Below are 21,394 nucleotides of genomic sequence, written 5' to 3'. Positions count from 1 at the left end.
TTGCCGATGACTATTGGGATTGTAGGTTGTCATTCTAGAAATGTAACTGTATCAAGCTATATGTCAATTTTGGTGCAGCCTGTATGCAACAGTATAGCAGTTAGGCAAATAGGTGCTGCCGGCAGCAGGTTATTAAAAATAAAGATGCACAATTTGGTTCTAGGATTATGTCTACATATAAGTTCTGCTGGTTTATCATAAGTCTCTCAGGCCCCTGGATGAATAGAAAGAGTTGCATGGTAACCAACCTCCCCGGCATCTCATCGACGTCATAAAATAGCATTGTTGCATTCTGAAATCACTATGTACAGACATCTATAGCAAGCGGTATCCATACCTCCAGTGCTTAAATGAGCTGCCTGCTATCAAATCCTAATTCATGCACTATAGAATTTATCATGGCTTCATTAGGCCGATAATGCTAAACACATTGTCAGAGATGTAATCTCTACTGTCGGAATCTAAGAAACTAATGTCACTTTATTAACCTGCTGCTTTAGCAGATATCAGCGCTGTATTCCTTTGTAGACCTTAATCCTATGGTATAACAGAACAGATAATCTCTAACGTAAAAATTCTCAAGTGCATGCTTCTCATGGAAGGATTTATCATAAGTTTCATGATCATGAAGCCGATTGAAAATCTTACCTTTCTCATGAAATGCGAGCTCTCCAAATAGTCAAGAAGCCACTCCAGTATGTGAGCTGCTGTCCTTCTATATAGAGTCTCAGCTCTGTATCCACCACAGCACAGGCTGAACCTCCCCCAGTAGAGTCTGCTACTGAGCGAGACCAATAGCTCCAGTAGTCTGGGATGAATCACATAGCTGCTCCGGCCAATCATGGCACGGAATAGTCCTGGCTACAGCAGCACAGGGAGATGCTGAGATTCTACACTGCTACATTTGGGAGCAAAGGGTTTTTCGTCCCCGTTTGTTTCAACCAGATTACAAGATGCAGTCGCTTGGCAGACCTGACTTGTATCTACTAACAGCAGCAGTCATTTATGTCAGTGATCACACCACTAGGGGAGACATACCAATATCTTCTGACTGCCCTTCTGTTACCTATATATGACTTGTTGAATGTAAAGCTTAACAAAGATGAACCTGAGTAACGATAATATGTTTTTTGTTGTATTTCCCAAATGTTATTGATTGTTTATTGCAATCATTTAACCCCTACCCCCGGCATGTCTTTGGGGCCCTTATGTCTAAACAACTTTTTTCATTTTGCCATCCAAGTGCCGTAACTTTCTTATTTTATTTATTTTCAACAAAGCCATGTGAAGACTTGTTTTTTTGCAGGACAAGTTGTACTTTTTAATCCCACCATTTTGAGGTTCATATATCTTATTGGTTACTTTTTGTTAACTCTTTAGCTGGTCAAATGAAAAAAAAAAAGTGATTTTGGCATTAACTTTTAGCATTTTACATTTTCACTGTTCACCCTCAGTATGATTACAGTGATGCAAAATTTATATATTTTTTTTTACCACATTGCCACAATAAAAAACTATTGTCACCACATTACAAAATCAATATTATTTTTAAAAAAAATATTGGTACCATTTTGAAAGTCATATGACTTTATGACCATTTTCTTTTACATTTTTTGGAAGGTAGAATAACAAAATTCAGCAATCATGGCAATTTTTACAGAGTTCAAACTTACAGGATAAATAATAAAATAATTTTATTGCTCTGGTCGTTATGTGTTTTTTTGTGTTTTCTGTACAAGAGAGGATATAAAGGGACAATACGTTTTTAGATAATTTGGTGAGTGAGTGAGGACTGTTTTAATGTTTATTTAATGTAGATTTTATTTTTACATTTTTCTTTTACAGTTTACTAGTCCCACAAAGTGACTGACAGCGATCCTCAGATAGCTGGTATAATGCAATGTACTAGTATACAAATGCAGTATATTCAGCCTGTCAGCATAACGCTGACAGGCAATGTACTCGCCTGGCTGCACAGCACAACTGGGTGCACAGAAACCCATGGCAAGCCTTGTGGATCTTTAATGGAATTCAAAATGTTGAAGAAGACAAATAATGTACTAAAAGTACATACATGACTCTGAATGCTAACCTGGTGATACCACTACAGCTTAGATGTAGTTATTTTTTATTAGCTTGCATAACTTCTCTGTTTTGATGGTTCCCGGAATTGCTGTGGGTGGTATTATTATGTAAAGAACTAAAGTGCCATAGATTTTTTGCCCATCACAGACATTACCTCACAGCTTACAGCTTTCAGCATGCCCCTCTAGTACAGAAAGGGACAGCCAGGGAGAATGGGATTGGTACATCAGGGAGTGGGGCAGTGGAGATTACCGCATCAGACAACACATAACTTCAACAGTGTGGTCATGTGACTGCATGTGAGATTGACCACAGGCTTAATTTATTAGCCCGATCCCTGCGTTTCATATGGCTGTCATCGGTAAACCCCTGCCAGGGTACAATTACACTGGATTTATCAAGAGGTGTGGAAGGGGTGGGATTTATATAAATTAGTGCCAATAAAATCGATGTTGTTTCCTATAGAGACCAATCAGTTCAAAGTGTCATGTTTTTAACACGGGATGGACGATGAAAGCAATGACCTTAGTGGTGGATATAGGAAACAGTGGTGTTCTTAGATTCATGAAACATGTTTACACATCAAAGAGTGGCTGAAGAAAAGAAATTCCCAATGCTGAATGCTTTCATAAAACATAAGTAACCATCTAACATTCAGATTTGCTAAAATATTACATGATTTATATTACTTTTTTATTTTATTTTTTCAAGTTTATTATATCTTTCCCCCAAGATCATTTTGGCTACTGACAATCTCTCTCAATTGAATTGTGGTGCACAAGACAAAAGACCACTGGTCTGTAAAATTAGAGACCCTAATATGTCATTTAAAACCTATGGAGAGAGTTTAGTGGAGAATATGGAGTACAACAAAATTAGGCTATTGTCTTTGGTGGGATAATTTGAAACAGTCCACTGAATGTATACTCCAGACATATACAACTGTATGCCTATATGTTGTTTGTCAACTACTGACTCCAAATGTACATCATACAGTATGCCAAAGGGAAAAATGCAGGTTAAACTTCACATATCTTTTTTTTTACTACTGTTCTGTAGAAAAAGCTTCTCCTGGATCTTCTGGATCTTTTACTGTTTGTGCACCACAATCTATGCGAAGTAGGAGCTATGCAAAATTTTGGCTATCATTTTTTCCTGGCCTAAATTATTGTAAATGGGATGGACTATGGGGGACCATGGCCCCTTTCACTATGTCTTGTTCACTTTTTCAGACAATAACAGAGTAAAAATCTGCAATTTTTCTATACTAGAAAAATAGATTACATGGTTTAACAAACCGTAGCCCCTTTATTTTTTTTTAATACAGTTGGTTGCTTATGCTCGCCAAACATATGCCAGAAGGATACTGATGACTTCTGTTAAAAGTGGACCTGTCAGTATCCTGTTTGTTAATATGTAAACAAGGCTTAGGTGCCCAGGATGTGTTCCCCAGCTTGGCTCAGGGATCTGCCTTACCTCCCTGGTGAATAAGGGGAGAAGCACTGGCTAACGTTGGGCTCTTGCCATGGGGAAAATACCCCTGAGCGCTTGAGCTTCATTTGCATATTAACAAACAAGCTGCTGACAGGTACCTTTTCACTATTACAGTCTATGGGTACATTGGTGACTTTTTCAGCTTACATGAATGTGCAACAATTACATAGGAAGAGGTTTATTATTACTGTACTGAACTTTGACAACTAAATACTAGATCAGGCAAGCAGAGGAATGTGCTATTTAAAATAGGTGCAACGTAGAAATGAATGGCAGGGCACTCACCAGAGGCTGATAATTTCTCCTTTATTACTTCTTCAAAATAAGGTGAACGGACAAAGGAACACAGGAACGGACAAAGGATGCAGGGATGGCAAGTGCGTGAAACGGCACCGTTGCCTGTGAAGACATCCCGCACCCTTTGTACGTCCGTTCCTGAGTCTGTATGCACCTGAATATGAAATAAAGAAGAAATGATCAGCCTCTGGTGAGTGCCCTGCCATTCATTTCTACGTTGCACCTATTGTATTTCTCTATCGTTGGAGCAGTGAGCACCACCTGGCAGGTGAGCTGTCGGGATCGGTGAATTATATCCTAGGGGCAGCAATTTTCACTAGCAGTGCCGGGCTCCCTTTTACATGTACTTGTGATATTTAAAATATTTTGTGTAAGAAGTGGTATAAGATAGAGTAAAGTGTCTAGCATATCTAGATGCTAGACACTTTTCTTGTCCTTACGCCACTTCATGGCGGGCTTACTTTAGACCAATATTTTGTGCCAAAATAATGCTGCATGCCAATAATAAATTTTGAGCATTTTAGGACCTTAGCAATGCTCACTTCACTGGACACTTTAGAAAAATTTTTAATAAGGCACAAAAAGTGACCAAAGCACATAATAAATCTAATGCATTGCAGCTATTCTGATGCATTTTAGTACACCTGCCAAAACAGCTAATCTCTGGATACAGAGGTGTCCAGTCTCAGCTAGTGATTGGCTGAGCGGGCAAGTCCTGCACCATCTTGTAAGCAAAAAGAAGACATGAAATTAGAGGACCCCATCCCCAGCAACAATTCCTTTTTCAAACACTGGAATATCCCTTTAATGATAATCTTTTTGCCGCTTAAAAAAAGTTTCATATAGTGTCTTGCAAAAGTAATGTCACAAAATTTGAATAAATTTGACTTCATTGACGCCATTTTTGCTGACTTGTGAATTCATGCATTTTGCTACTGCTTAATGTCCCCTTGTATTGCAGATGCTAGTCACATTAACAGTTTCTATGCTGAGGGGAAAAACACCATGTAGAGATATTATTTCTTCATTGCCTCTATCATCTCCAGACTGAAAATGATGTAACTTGGCCACAGTGCCCTCTACCTATGAGAGAAGATTAATATGATTAATTGATCTGGTTTCAAGCCAAGTACAACCAGTATAACCACATGGTCCAACCTCAGGCAGTCAGACTTCCCATATAACTGCAGGTTCGGATTTCTTTTTGTCCTTATTATTCTTTCCTAGCAGGATTTTTTTAATTCTCTATTTTTTTCAAATAATTTTAGATGTGAGGTGAGGGAAGATGTAAACTGATATTTGACAAATTTAGCCACTAAAAACAAACGGGAGAGCGCTCCTAGTGTGACAACGTAACATGTATGATATGAAATTGCAAAGCAGTTATGCTCACCGAGGAAAGTTGTACTCCGAATAAGTACAACTATGGTCTGAACGTAGAATATACCCTCAACGGGCGAAGCTCGGCAGCCGCTCCTGGCAACACAGGTGAAGCACTCAGACGGATCCCTCCAAGGAACAACACAGGGTAGAGCCGGCGCACAAACTCCAAAGGTAAAATCTGTTTTATTTTACCCGACATGCAACGCATTTCGCTGGACAACCAGCTTCATCAGGCCTGATGAAGCTGGTTGTCCAGCTAAACGCGTTGCATGCCGGGTAAAAAAAAAACAGTTTTTACCTTTGGAGTTTGTGCGCCGGCTCTACCCTGTGCTGTTCCTTGGAGGGATCCATCTGAGTATTTGACATATTTGGCATAGCAACTTTGGCTTTCCTTCACTGACAGTAATTTCTTTATTGGTTACTGAAATACAGCTGGCTCTCTTTTCATGACAGGGATGCTTAGCTGATAAATCTAACCCAGAGTTTAAAAGATATATGGAAGTTTGGAGTTGGGTTGTTTGTAAGGAATACACACACCTGGACAAACTTTCCTTCTTTGGCCAATCACAGGACAGTACCTTTTCCTTGCTGTAAATTATCTCCTTCCGAGATAATTGACAGTACAGCACTATAGATGGTATATGGGGGAGAAAGGGGTTAATGATACACTGGCTTTTCAAGGCACTATGTGTGGAGGAAAAAAACAGCAACAGCATCACAGCAGTGATGGGTTACAGGGGTTACATTTCAAAAGCAGTCCTTATCTAAGCAGCGAAATGATGATGATGATGGAAGAAGTTGTATTGCAAAAACAGCTCTGATTTAAGCAATGAACTGCTGCTGCTGCCAATGATGATAAACTATCTGAGGGACAGGTTCCAATTACTGTATAACTGGTCAGAGATCAGAAGGAAGCCTTGATTTTACTTTTTAGGTACAGTCTGAATCCTCTAGAGGCGGCAGACAGGCTGAGCTCACACTCACACAATCCAGGCCTCTGTTCTGAGATGGACTGATTCTAATAACAGGCAGTGGATAGCAGTATGTAGAAAGTGGGACACCTAGTGGCCAAGGCTTTGTAGCTTTTTCTCATTTTTAGTAAATTAAGCGATTTACAAATATGTCACATATTTCACAGATCACATCACAAGTTGTCAAATGGAGGGAAGTTGTGTGAAACAACAGTGACCGTTTGACTAAAAAGGAAACTATGTTATTATAGCCCGATTTGACCCATGCCCTTTCTGTTTTTGAGCATTAATGTCATTGTTTTATTGGTACCTCAAAATCTGAATATTTTATAAAATGTTTCATTAGTAGATTTCCTATTAGGCTTTTGTGCAGCTCCTACATGTAGTAAAACATAGGAGTTAGATCAACCACTGTTATAACCCATAAGAGATCAATTAGCACTACCATTATTTATTGATGTTTAACAGCTGAAAATCAGGTATTAAAGTAGTATTATTAAATTAAATAGAAATTATTCCCTTGAAATCCAGTCGGGGATTCTTCTAGGGGTTCTGCTGAAATGTTTGGTAAATCATTTGCTATTTGTTTTTATGACCAGCTTTCTGCATAAACCTGTCATGTACATTGAGGAGCTTAATTAAGAAGCCCTTCTCTGCCCGCATTGTGGCATGGACTCTGTGTTGCATAAATTCAGCACAAATTGCACGCACATTTCCAGCAGAGTCCACAAAACCTCAAAAAATCCACTGCCATCTTGGCAGAATGGAATCTGAGCAGAAACACAGAAAGGCTGGGTTCACACCACGTTTTTCAAATACGGTTACCGTATACGGTTTTCCACTAAAAAACATATGGCAAAAACCGTATGCAACCGTATGACTCCAAATTAAAACGTATACGTTTTTTCCCCGTACGGTTCTATCCGTTTGCATCAGTTTTTGCCAACGGTTTTGCTATTTTGTTGGAATTAGTTTTCCAGCAATTTAATAAAGTTACTATTGTTCTATTGAAATTCCAATCTGCGCATGTGTCAACTCCAAAAACAGATTAGAAAAACCGTGTGCCACCGTATTCTGAAATTCTGTGTACGGTTCTCATAGACAACAATGTTAAAAGAACCGCATACGGTTCGCATACGGTTTTCCAACCGGAGGCAAAAACGTGGTCGACAGCGTTTTTGCCTACGGTTGAAAAAGCGTCAAAACCGTATCCGAGGCAAAACGGATGCAACCGTACACAACATTTGGAATACGGCTTACAATGCATTCTCCATGCATATGGTTTCGGATACGGTCGTATACGTTTTTTTTGCGGAAAATCGTATACGGTTACCGTATTTGAAAAACATGGTGTGAACCCAGCAAAATACCGCCATGTGAACATAGCCTCAGGTTGGACTTTCCACCTAAGTCAAAGCCAGAAGAAGAAGTAGAAGTCCTTTCTTTATGTGATGAGAGGTATTGGTGGGTTGTGTGCCAGATTCTGGTGCATTGCGCCAGAAATTCTGTCTGCGACAGAATTTGCACCAGGATTTGCAACCAGAATTGGAAAAAAAACCCGACTAACACTCCATTTTCACTAAGAAACCCGAAAAGGGGCGTGACCATTGGGAAAGGGGGTGTGGTCATCAAAAAGTGGGCGCGTTTCTGACATTTTCACAAAAACCCAACATGTTTACTATGGTTTCAACAGAAATTGTGGTGGATTTCAGGAAAACCCTACAGATCAGAGCATGTGTAAAAAAAAAAACAAAGTGTAGGGAATTTTCGCATATGCGAATTTATGCACACGCGAATTTTCGCACATGCGAAAATAAAACGCGCCTATTACGAATATGCGAATTTAGCAAATATATGATGAATATTCGCGAAATATCGCGAATTCGAATATGGCCTATGCCGCTCAACACTAGTCAGTACTATGAACCCAGAACATACGACAACGGGGACTTAAGTTCTCAATCTGCCTATGCCTTTTTATGTGAGATATGGAGAATGGTAACTACTTAAAGCATGGATGTGGCATTTGTATCTATCAAGTCTACTATACTGTATCTCCAAAACTTGTGATGCTGATAGATACTATCTACAAGAAAACATAATGGGAATTACGGAGGCCTTAGTGTCAAAGCTGATGTCTTTGGTTCAATGTACAACAGATAAAAACTACTTCTACATGAGGACAGAGCTGTTTATCCAGCAGAAAATAAAAAATAATATGGAGACAGTGAATTCTGTGGTGTACTGTGATAAGTGGCGATAAGCGTGATTGCCAAGCTCCCTGTAATGATACTTGAGTGAACATGCTATTACTGACTGTTGCAATGATACTCCACAGCACTAGATAATAGAAACATACACACAAAGCTCTCGAATGCTCTCAGATGGACCAGCGCTGATGTCCCGACAATCACAAGATCAACAGGAAACTGTTCATGGGATCAGGCATTATTCCTATTGGGACAAGTACCATAGCTGGGGCAGCTATGGCAGTCTCATTTAGGGCTAGTTCACATATGTAAAAGCTAGGTGTTTTTTTTATGCGGAAATTGCACATATTTCAGCAACAAAAACCATGCATTTTTACCTTAAACAATCTCCTATAGAATTTTGTAGGCAAAAAAATACTGTTAAAATATATATGTTACAGTTAAAACTAGTTTTTAGTTAAAACTGGTTTTCCCTAGTGAAAACAAGTTTTAACTAAATGCTTTTGTAAAAACTAGGATTGACTGTTTTTCCTCAGTAAAAACTGGTTATGACTGAATGTATTTGTGAAAACTAGAATTGACTGCTCTTCCCCAGTGAAAACTAGTTTTGACTGAATGCCCTGAATTTACAGTTTTTTTCCAAGTTAAAACCATTCTTACTGAACGCCTTTATTGAAACACCGGTTTTTACTCAACGCCTTCTTACAAACTAGAATATTCACTGAACGTGTTCGTACAAACTAGAATACTTACTGAATGCCTTTGTACAAACTAGAATTTACTGCTAATCAAAAACCGAATGTCAATTGAAACTCGTTTAAAGTAGAGAAAACTAGTTTTAGCAAAATGACTCCGTTCAAACTGTTTCCGCAGAGGTCAAAGTTCATCTAGCTCACACGTTGTGCTTGAGAATGATCCGCATACCTGTGTAGCCCTCTGCTAAGCATGCTCATCCGGGTTGACCACGCTGCCTCCACATAACCACGTACCCCACTCCACTAAGCACTCTCATGCGGGCTGACCACGTCACCCTTGCATACCTGTGTACCCCTCCGCTAAGCACCGAAACATGCCTGATATGCTGTTCATCGTGGCAAAACATGTATGCCAAAAAAATAAGAGCTTAACCACTATTTGACCAATAAAACAATACCTTTATTTATATTTCCATAAAACATATATTGCGCATGATTGGGTCTTTTATTGCAACAATCTAATACTAAAAAGTGCATGAAGGGAGAGGAATGCCGGTTACTAAACCATATACATATTTAGCCTGCCAAATGTGCAGAAAAGTCACTAATACTCCATATAACAGCGTATGTTGAGATGGGAAACCATTCTCTCACTTATAGAGACCCAAATCCCTATACTACACATTTATCTATCACGTGTATATATCATCATATGGAACATTCCGCTCACCCATGTCTATTGCGGTTTGCTCCGGGACCTCCCCCGACCTCAATGCATGTTTTGCAGTCTTTTGAAGAGGTCATCACACATTACATGTGGCACTTGAGATCAAAGTTCATCTAGCTCAAACATGGTGCTTGAGAATGATCTGCATACCTGTGTACCACTCTGCTAAGCACGCTCATGTGGGTGGACCACGCTGCCTCCACATAACCATGTACCCCCTCTGCTAAGCACGCTCATGCGGGCCGACCACGTCACCCTTGAATACCCGTGTACCCCACCGCTAAGCATCAAAACTAAACTTTTGATATGCTGTACATCTTGGCAAAGCAAAAGTTTTTCTAATATATTCCTTTAAAACAAATTCACATTATATTATAGAAAACTGTCTTTGAAAATCATGTCACTAGGGGTCCCCATACCTCCTGGGACACTGTTGAGTACCGCAGCAGCATCAGCTTGTCCACGAGTCATGGACAAGAGATGGCTGATTGACAAAGCTGCAGATGGGACTAGCGTTCTGCTGTGCTTTCTCCCGGCCTGTCACTTTGCCTGGGGGAGCACATGGCTGCCAGGAGCGAGCGTGCATGAATTTACAGCAACAGTGCTAGTAGCCTCTGAGGATGGCAGCACAAGACCAGGAGTTCATAAACTTTTATGGAGCTTCACTTCAAGGGACACCATTATTCTTTTATGTAAATATTTCTACAGTTTTTCTACAGTTTTTCTTTTCTGTGGTGGGAAAGTTCGGCACAGAGAGAAAACAGCTGATCGGATGTGGGATGTTACGGAGCTACGGACAGTGCAGGACTTTACAAGATATGGGACTTTGACTTCTGTAGGGGCGTCACTAGATGAAAACATTCGGGGCCTGTTCCCTAAATAAAAAGACAAGTGGCCCAAATGTCAGCTGCCAAGTGAGTCCATATATCAGTGTTTCCCAAGCAGGGTGCCTCCGGCTGTTGCAAAACTATAACGCCCAGCATTCTCAGATAGCCAAAGGCTGTCCGGGCATGCTGGGAGTTGTTGTTTTGAAACAGCTGCTTGGGAAACACTGCCATAAAATCAGCAATCTTGGCCTGTCTGCTGAGCTCCTCCCTCTTCTCTGCCCCGTCCCCTGTTGTGCATGTGATCTCAGACTCACACAGAGGCCTGCTGGGGTCAGAGAAAAGATTTAAGACTGCAAGAGAACAGAAGATTAGCAAGTTACAAAGGTAAGAGTATAAATACTGTGCCCTGGCCCCTGCCATTTTATACTACATCACTGCATATTTACTCTATACTGTAACGTAACTGTGTGCATTATCTTAGTACTGTGACATCATTGGGGTTATCCCTGTAATGTGACATCACTTATCACCAGTGCCGGACTGGCTTAGCGGGATACCGGGAAAATTCTCGGTGGGCCGCTCACCCTGGGGCCGGCAATATATAAACACAGGTCAGTCTGATGGTGCCTGAGCAATTCAGGCACCATCAGACTGACCCGTTTTTATATATTCAGCGCGGCTGCGGCGCAGTGCGGTCAGGCTGCGGTGGCCGCCCATGCACACCACACTACACTAGCATAAGAGGGCCTGATACTAGTATCAGGCCCTTGTATGCAGAGCAGCAGCGGCCGCATAATGAAGGAGCTATAAGCTCCGGCTAGCATGGTGGAGCGGGAGCTGTCAGCTGTACCGCTCCACCACTCCGTCACATTTTCTCACACGCTGCGGGCTGCAGCTGCTCCATTCTTGAAGTGTCAGTAACAGCCGCAGTGACGCCATCCACGGCAGGCCGGCCGGCGCGATGACATCACACCATCGCGCCGGCGCCCGGAGATCACGTCCCCGCGGATGTTACTGACGGGGGAAGCAAATAATAAGTGAGGGGCACATGTCAGGGGGGGCATTATATATGAGGGGCACATGGCAGAGGGGCATTATATGTGGGGGCAAATGACAGGACCCCCCCCTGTCATGTGCCCATATAATGCCCCCCTGTCATGTGCCCCTTATATATAATGCCCTCTGTCCTGTGCCCGCCCCATGTCCTGTGCCCCTCGCATATAATGCACCCTGAGGGGCACATGATAGGGGGGGCATTATATGTGTGGGACATATGTCAGGGGGCATATGTGGGGGCACATGACAGGGGGCATTATAAGTGAGGGGCACATGTCAGGGGGCATTATATTGTGAGCAGCACAGGACATGGGGTATTATATATAAGTGGCACATGTCAGGGGGGCATTATATATGAGGGGCACATGGCAGGGGGGCATTATTTGTGGGGCAAATGACAGGACCCCCCTGTCATGTGCCCATATAATGCCCCCTGTCATGTGCCCCTTATATATAATGCCCTCTGTCCTGTGCCCCTCAGATATAATGCCCCATGTCCTGTGCCCCCCGCATATAATGCACCCTGAGGAGCACATGACAGGGGGGCATTATATGTTCGGGGCACATGTCAGGGGGCATTATATGTGGGGGCACATGACAGGGGGCATTATAAGTGAGGGGCACATGTCAGGGGGGCATTATATTGTGAGGGGCACAGGACATGGGGTATTATATATAAGGGGCACATGTCAGGGGGGCATTATATTTGAGGGACACATGGCAGGGGGGCATTATATGTGGGGGCAAATGACAGGACCCCCCCCTGTCATGTGCCCATATAATGCCCCCCTGTCATGTGCCCCTAATATATAATGCCCCCCTGACATGTGCCCCTTATATATAATACCCCATGTCATGTGCCCCTCACAATATAATATCCCCTGACATGTGCCCCTCACTTATAATGCCCCATGTCATGTGCCCCCACATATAATGCCCCCTGACATGTGCCCCTCACATATAATGCCCCCCTGTCATGTGCCCCTCAGGGTGCATTATATGCAAGGGGCACAGGACATGGGGCATTATATGTGAGGGGCACAGGACAGAGGGCATTATATGTGAGGGGCACAGGACAGGGTGCATTATATTTGAGGGGCACGGGACAGGATGCATTATAAGTGAGGGGCACAGGACAGGGTGCATTATATGTGAGGGGCACAGGACAGGGGGGCATTATATGTGAGGGGCACAGGACAGAGGGCATTATATGTGAGGGGCACAGGACAGGGGGCATTATATGTGAGGGGCACAGGACAGGGGGGCATTATATGTGAGGGGCACAGGACAGGGGGGCATTATATGTGAGGGGCACAGGACAGGGTGCATTATATGTGAGGGGCAAAGGACAGGGTGCAATATATGTGAGGGGCACAGGACAGAGGGCATTATATGTGAGGGGCACAGGACAGAGGGCATTATATGTGAGGGGCACAGGACAGGGGGGCATTATATGTGAGGGGCACAGGACAGGGGGGCATTATATGTGAGGCGCACAGGACAGGGTGCATTATATGTGAGGGACACAGGACAGGGTGCATTATATGTGAGGGGCACAGGACAGAGGGCATTATATGTGAGGGGCACAGGACAGAGGGCATTATATGTGAGGGGCACAGAGTGTTTTGCATTTCAGAGGTATAGGCCGGCTTTTATCATTGTAGGTGTAAGTATTTTTCTGTGTAGCTCACCAAATTTATTAAAAGGTAGCAGAGCATTTGATACATTTTGTGCAGGTCACATTTTCTGAAATTTCTCTCTTCACATACACCAAAAAGCTAAGTCTGGGCTGATGTAGTTTTAGAGACTTTTCAGTGGCTTTGCGCCTTTTTTGCACCTTTTCACAAAAAGACGCAGTTCATAAAACCCGTCCATATCATGTGTATTGCCAAAATCAGTGGATTGCAACTGAAGCGGAAAAAAGGCACAAATAAACCCTGCTTGTGCCTTTTTTGCACCATTTTTAGACACAAAAAACTGTCTAAAGACAATGATACATGTCGGCTATAGTGTATATTATAAGGAATTTTAGGGGTGGTATGGTTTTTATGGGCCACAATACATTACAGTATTGTATTCAGAGGGTGCATGGGAAGGTTATATTCAGAGAGCACTGTATGTGGTAGTATTATATTCAGAGGGTTCAGTGTGTTGTAGTAATATATCCAGAGGTTACGGTGTGTGGCGGTTTTTCTATACAGAGGGTACGGTGTGTGGCTGTTTTATATACAGAGGGTACGGTGTGTGGCGGTTTTATATACAGAGGGTACGGTGTGTGGTGGTTTTTAGAGATGAGCGAACTTACAGTAAATTCAATTTGTCACGAACTTCTCGGCTCGGCAGTTGATGACTTATCCTGCATAAATTAGTTCAGCTTTCAGGTGCTCCGGTGGGCTGGAAAAGGTGGATACATTCCTAGGAAAGAGTCTCCTAGGACTGTATCCACCTTTTCCAGCCCACCGGAGCACCTGAAAGCTGAACTCATTTACACAGGATAAGTCATCAACTGCCGAGCCGAGAAGTTTGAGACAAATCAAATTTACTGTAAGTTCGCTCATCTCTAGCGGTTTTATATACAGAGGTTACGGTGTGTAGCGGTTTTATATACAGAGGGTACGGTGTGTGGCGGTTTTATATACAGAGGGTACGGTGTGTGGCGGTTTTATATACAGAGGGTACGGTGTGTGGCGGTTTTATATACAGAGGGTACGGTGTGTGGCGGTTTTATATACAGAGGGTACGGTGTGTGGCGGTTTTATATACAGAGGGTACGGTGTGTGGCGGTTTTATATACAGAGGGTACGGTGTGTGGCGGTTTTATATACAGAGGGTATGGTGTGTGGCGGTTTTATATACAGAGGGTATGGTGTGTGGCGGTATTATACTCAGAGGGTACAGTGTGTAGTAGTAACATATTCAGAGGGTACGGTGTGTGCCAGTATTATATTCAAAGGATATGGTGTTTGGCAGTATTATAATGATTATTGTTTTTATATAGAGGATCAGAATGCGCTGACATAGTGAGGAGACGTCTGGGCATCAAGTTCTGCTGAGTGAACATTTAGCTGGAACAAGTCCTGGCGGTATGTACCATCTGAATTAGATAAGGAAAGACTATAGAGAAGACGTCACCTGTAGTCACTGATGTCATTGTGTATTCCCCTCACTATAGAGAAGACGTCACCTGTAGTCACTGATATCATTGTGTATTCTCCTCACTATAGAGATGTCACCTGTAGTCATTGATATCATTGTGTATTCTCCTCACTATAGAGAAGACGTCACCTGTAGTCACTGATATCATTGTGTATTCTCCTCACTATAGAGAAGACGTCACCTGTAGTCACTGATATCATTGTGTATTCTCCTCACTATAGAGAAGACATCACCTGTAGTCACTGATATTATTGTGTATTCTCCTCACTATGTCCTATCAGAGCTGTAGGCACTTGTAAGTTCTACAGTTATGATGAGTGAAACTACAACTTCCAGCATAACCTTACCACTGTTTAAAGGGGTACTCTGCTGGAAAAATAATTGTTTTAACTGGTGCCAGAAAGTTAAACAGATTTGTAAATTACTTCTATTTTAAAATCCTTTCAGTACTTATCAGCTGTTGTATGTTCCACAGGAAGTTCTTTTCTTTTTAAATTTCCTTTCTGTCTGACCCCAGTTCTCTCTGCTGACACCTCTATCCATTTTAGGAACTGTCCAGAGTAGGAGAAAATCCCCATAGCAAACCTCTCCTGGTCTGGACAGTTCCTGACATGGACAGAGGTATCAGCAGAGAGCATTGTGGTCAGACAGAAGGGAAATTCAAAAAGAAAAGAACTTCCTGAGGAGCATATAGCAGCTGATAAGTACTGGAAGGATTAAGATTTTTAAATAGAAGTAATTTACAAATCTGTTTAACTTTCTGGTACCAGTTTATTTGAAAGAAAATGTTTTCCACCGGAGTACCCCTTTAAGTGATTCTGGGAGCTGTAGTTTTAAATGGTGAAGACTTCTTTAGCGCTTTCCCATTCTATGGCAATTGGTATATTTGGTTATTATACTGGATTTTTTCACAATGCGATACACCAGTGGCGTCTGTCACAACTGGCCCAAAAATTACTTTGGAAGGGGGGGCGTGTAGGTATGTGGTGACACTATTTTCTACCGCACCGGGTGACACCAACCCTAGCAATACCACTGGCTGTATTCTATGGGTGACATTATATATATATATATATATATATATATATATATATATATATATATATTAATAAACAAATTAATATAGATGTGTGTGTGTGTGTGTGTATATATATATATAGAGAGAGAGAGAGAGAGAGAGAGAGAAAGAGAGAGAGAAGGAATCACTGCAGCACATCTGTGTTTCTTGCAAAAATAAAAAGTGGGTTTTATTCCAACATGTGTAGAGTTACAGGCAACGTTTCTGCTGCTCACCCAGACATTGGGGGGAGATTTATCAAAATCTGTCCTGAGGATAAGTTGCCTAGTTGCCCACAGCAGCCAATCAGATCGCTTCTTTCATTTTTAAAAGGGCCTTTGCAAAATAAAAGCAGCATTCTGATTGGCTGCTGTGGGCAACTAGACAACTTATCCTCAGGACAGGTTTTGATAAATCTCCCCCCAATGTCTGGGTGAGCAGCAGAAACGTTGCCTGTAACTCTACACATGTTGGAATAAAACCCACTTTAAATTTTTTCTTTATAAAATTCGCTGTAGATTTGTCACCAGGATTCCTACACTTGCCTGCACTCTTCAATGCATTCAGGTGCTGTTTTCTTGAAAAAACGATATATACATATATATATATATATATATATATATATATATATATATATATGCCTGCCGGCATGCCGACTGTTGGTTGGCACAATGACACAGTGCTGTGGGGCTGGTATGCAATAATTTCCAGGGCTCGTTTTTGTCCCCAGTCCGGCCCTGCTTATCACTGTGTATTATCCCTGTACTGTGTGCATTATCCCTGTACTGTGTGTATTATCCCTGTACTGTGACATCACTGTGTGTATTTTCCCTGTACTGTGACATCATTGGGGTTATCCCTATAATGTGACATTACTCATCACTGTGTATTATCCTGGTACTGTGTGCATTATCCCTGTACTGTGTGTATTATCCCTATACTGTAACATCACTGTGTGCATTATCTTAGTACTGTGACATCATTGGGGTTATCCCTGTAATGTGACATTACTCATCACTGTGTATTATCCTGGTACTGTGTGCATTATCCCTGTACTGTGTGTATTATCCCTGTACTGTAACATCACTGTGTGCATTATCTTAGTACTGTGACATCATTGGGGTTATCCCTGTAATGTGACATTACTCATCACTGTGTATTATCCTGGTACTGTGTGCAGTATCCCTGTACTGTAACATCACTGTGTGCATTATCTTAGTACTGTGACATCACTGTGTGTATTATCCCTGTACTGTGACATCATTGGGGTTATCCCTATAATGTGACATTGCTCATCACTGTATGTATTATCCCTGTACTGTGACATCACTGTGTGTAATATCCCTTTCCTCTGACATCACTGTGTGTATTATCCCAGTACTGTGACATCATTGGGGTTATCCCTGTAATGTGACATTACTCATCACTGTGTATTATCCCGGTACTGTGTGCATTATCCCTGTACTGTGTGTATTATCCCTGTACTGTAACATCACTGTGTGCATTATCTTAATACTGTGACATCATTGGGGTTATCCCTGTAATGTGACATTACTCATCACTGTGTATTATCCCTGTACTGTGTGCATTATCCCTGTTCTGTGACATCACTGTGTGTATTATCCCTGTACTGTGACATCATTGGGGTTCTTATCCCTGTAATCCGACATTACTCACACAGAAGCCTGCTGGGGTCAGAAGAAAGATTTGAGACATTTCAATCAAACAGCTTTGCCTAGTTAAAACTAGTTTTAACCCCTTCCTGACGCATGACATACATGTACATCATGGAAGGTTTTCCCGACCTGTGACGTACATGTACGTCATGCAGATACTGGCCGACTCTGAACATGTAGCGCTGTGCCTGGTAAGATGGTGGCTGATAGCCAGCCATCTTGCCTTGGGATCAGTGCCCCCCACCACCACGATCGCTGCACCGCGCTGGAGCCAACAGGGGAAAAAGAAAGAAGAGCCACAGGAGATATGTATGGCGGGGGGGGAAGGGGTGGTGAAAATTGCTGCCTGCTATGGAGAAACTGTTGCCTACAGTGGGGAACTGCTGCCTCCTATGGGGGAACTGCTGCCTGCTATGCGGGAACTGTTGCCAACTATGAGGGAACGGTTGCCTACTATGGGGGGGGGGGGCGATCTCTGCTGCCTACCTAATGTGGGGGACTTCTGCTGGATACCTAATGTGGGGACACCTGCTAGATACCAAATGTGGGGGACTTCTGCTGCCTATCTAATTTGGGGAGCTATCTACTACCTACAAGCTATTATGGAGACTAACTACCAAGCTAATAGCGGGGCTACCTACTACCTTCATAGCTTATATGAGGACAGCTATCTGGGGGATTTACTTTTACATTTATTATGTTTTGTTTTGTTTATTAATAATATAAAAAAGCCCTTCCCTAATAAAAACTGAAAAACACCCCCTTTTTCCCATAAAAAAAAACTGTCACATGACATTTAAAATAGTATTGTAATTGGTAACGGCGAGTACTCGTATTGGTACTCGGTCTTAAAAAAAATGGTATCAGGACATCCCTAATAACTAGATTTATTTGACATGACTCTCTCTTACAAGTAGAGAATTTCAAATCTAGAAAAATGCAAAAAACCACTGCATGTATCAAAATTTTTTACTACTAATATAAAGTACAATAAGTCATAAAAAAACAAACTCAAGCAAAAAAAAAAAAAACAGTCAACTGTTTGGGGTACGGCCAGCAGCAGAGCTGCACACAAAGGTCTGAAGTTAAAGAAAATGTGCTAAATAAGATCCCTGACGAATCATATCAGATGAAACGCGTAGGATCAACTTTTCAAATGTGAATGACTTCCAGAGACAGCACGCAAATGGATGCGGATCAATACTTTAAATGTGCATGACGTCCTAAGATTGCACAAAAAACTGATTCACCAAAGGAAATAAGCTAAGAGTCTGAATGCATGTGGAAAAAAATAACGCTTACATAGTCATGCAATGTGAATAAGGCTGTACACTAATAAGGACAAAGTGAAATATATTGTGCAATGTGATACACAGTTTATAATAGTGCAATACAAGGGACTATGGGGGAGATTTATCAAAACCTGTCCAGAGGAAAAGTTGCTAAGTTGCCCATAGCAACCAATCAGATCACTTCTGTCACGATTCGGCTGGCTGGAGGTGGATTCTCTGTGCCAGAGAGGGATTGGTGTGGACCGTGTCGGTGGACCGGTTCTAAGTTGCTACTGGTTTTCACCAGAGCCCGCCGCAAAGCGGGATGGTCTTGCTGCGTCGGTAGCAACCAGATTGTATCCACCGGCAACGGCTCAACCTCTCTGACTGCTGAGATAAGCGCGGTACAAGGGAGTAGACAAGAGCAAGGTCGGACGTAGCAGAAGGTCAGGGCAGGCAGCAAGGATCGTAGTCAGGGGCAACGGCAGGAGGTCTGGAACACAGGCTAGGAACACACAAGGAAACGCTTTCACTGGCACAATGGCAACAAGATCCGGCAAGGAAGTGCAGGGGAAGTGAGGTATAAATAGGGAAGTGCACAGGTGAAGATACTGATTAAAACCCATGCGCCAATCAGTGGCGCACCGGCCCTTTAACCCCTTAAGGACAATGGACGTACTCCTACGCCCCCGTTTCCGAGTCCTTAAGGACCGAGGACGTAGGAGTACGTCCTGTCCTTTCCCGGCCCCCCGCCGCTAGCCGGAGGGGAGCCGGTGCCCGATGCCTGCTGAAATCGTTCAGCAGGCATCGCGGCATATCGCCCAGGGGGGTCATTATGCCCCCCCATGTCGGCGATGGCCGCAGATCGCTGGACAATTCAGTCCAGCGATCTGCGGCGATTCCGGGTCAATCGGGTCTCCAGTGACCCGGAATTACTGGCTGATCGGGGCCGTCAGAGCCTGCAGGGGTGAGGTGGCACTGGTTTCAAAAAGCCAAATGTGACTCCTTCTCTTCTGAGACCTGTAGTGTGCCAGCAGAGCACTTCTCACCCCCATATGGGGTGTTTTCTGAATCGGGAGAAATTGGGCTTCAAATTTTGGGGGGTATTTTCTGCTATTACCCTTTTTAAAAATGTAAAAATTTTGGGAAACCAAGCATTTTAGGTAAAATTGTATTTTTTTTTAACATATGCAAAAGTCGTGAAACACCTGTAGGGTATTAAGGTTCACATTACCTCTTTTTACGTTCCCCGAGGGGTCTGGTTTCCAAAATGGTATGCCATGTGGGTTTTTTTTGCGGTTCTGGCACCATAGGGGCTTCCTAAATGCGGCATGCCCCCAGAGCAAAATTTGCTTTCAAAAAGCCAAATGTGACTCCTTCTCTTCTGAGACCTGTAGTGCGCCAGCAGAGCACTTTTCACCCCATATGGGGTGTTTTCTGAATCGGGAGAAATTGGGCTTCAAATTTTGGGGGGTATTTTCTGCTATTATCCTTTTTAAAAATGTAACATTTTTGGGAAACCAAGCATTTTAGGTAAAACATTTTTTTTTTTTTTTTACACATGCAAAAGTCGTGAATCACCTGTGGGGTATTAAGGTTCACTTTACCCCTTGTTACGTTACCTGAGGGGTCTAGTTTCCAAAATGGTATGCCATGTGGGGTTTTTCAGCTGTCCTGGCACCATAGGGGCTTCCTAAAGGTGACATGCCCCCCAAAAACCATTTGACGCTCCTTCCCTTCTGAGCCCTCTACTGCGCCCCCCGAACAATTAACATAGACATATGAGGTATGTGCTTACTCGAGAGAAATTGGGTTTCAAATACAAGTAAAAATGTTCTCCTTTTTACCCCTTGCAAAAATTCAAAAATTGGGTCTACAAGAACATGCGAGTGTAAGAAATGAAGATTGTGAATTTTCTCCTTCACTTTTCTGCTATTCCTGTGAAACACCTAAAGGGTTAATACACTTATTGAATGTCATTTTGAATACTTTGGGGGGTGTAGTTTTTATAATGGGGTCATTTATGGGGTATTTCTAATATGAAGACCCTTCAAATCCACTTCAAACCTGAACTGGTCCATGAAAAATAGCGAGTTTGAAAATTTTGTGAAAAATTTCCATATTGCTGCTGAACTTTGAAGTCCTCTGGTGTCTTCCAAAAGTAAAAACTCATAAGTTTTATGATGCAAACATAAAGTAGACATATTGTATATGTGAACCCAAAAATGTTTTATTTTGAATATCCATTTTCCTTACAAGCAGAGAGCTTCAACGTTAGAAAAATGCAAAATTTTTATTTTTTTCATCAAATTTTGGGATTTTTCACCAAGAAAGGATGCAAGTTACCATAAAATTTTACCACTAAGTTAAAGTAGAATATGTCACGAAAAAACAATCTCGGAATCAGAATGATAGCTAAAAGCATTCCAGAGTTATTAATGTTTAAAGTGACAGTGGTCAGAATTGCAAAAAACGCTCTGGTCCTTAAG

At 42.2% G+C, this 21,394-nt stretch overlaps 1 protein-coding gene across 2 annotated transcripts in view; it reads right to left on the bottom strand.

The window, feature by feature from the left end:
* TMEM108 (transmembrane protein 108) overlaps window positions 1–798 on the bottom strand; it is a 199,450-nt gene extending 198,652 nt beyond the window's left edge. The window contains exon 1 of one of the 2 annotated variants that reach the window (XM_056520641.1): window positions 649–798. The gene's annotated coding sequence lies outside the window, so the exon portion shown is untranslated. The remainder of the gene's footprint in view (window positions 1–648) is intronic. The other variant, XM_056520643.1, reaches the window with a different exon arrangement.
* Window positions 799–21,394: the final 20,596 nt, after the last annotated feature.

Source organism: Hyla sarda, chromosome 5 (genome assembly GCF_029499605.1).
Source record: "Hyla sarda isolate aHylSar1 chromosome 5, aHylSar1.hap1, whole genome shotgun sequence".
NCBI lineage: Eukaryota > Metazoa > Chordata > Amphibia > Anura > Hylidae > Hyla > Hyla sarda.
The sequence above is the reverse complement of the archived record's forward strand: the minus strand, read 5'-3'. Positions and strand labels throughout refer to the sequence as shown.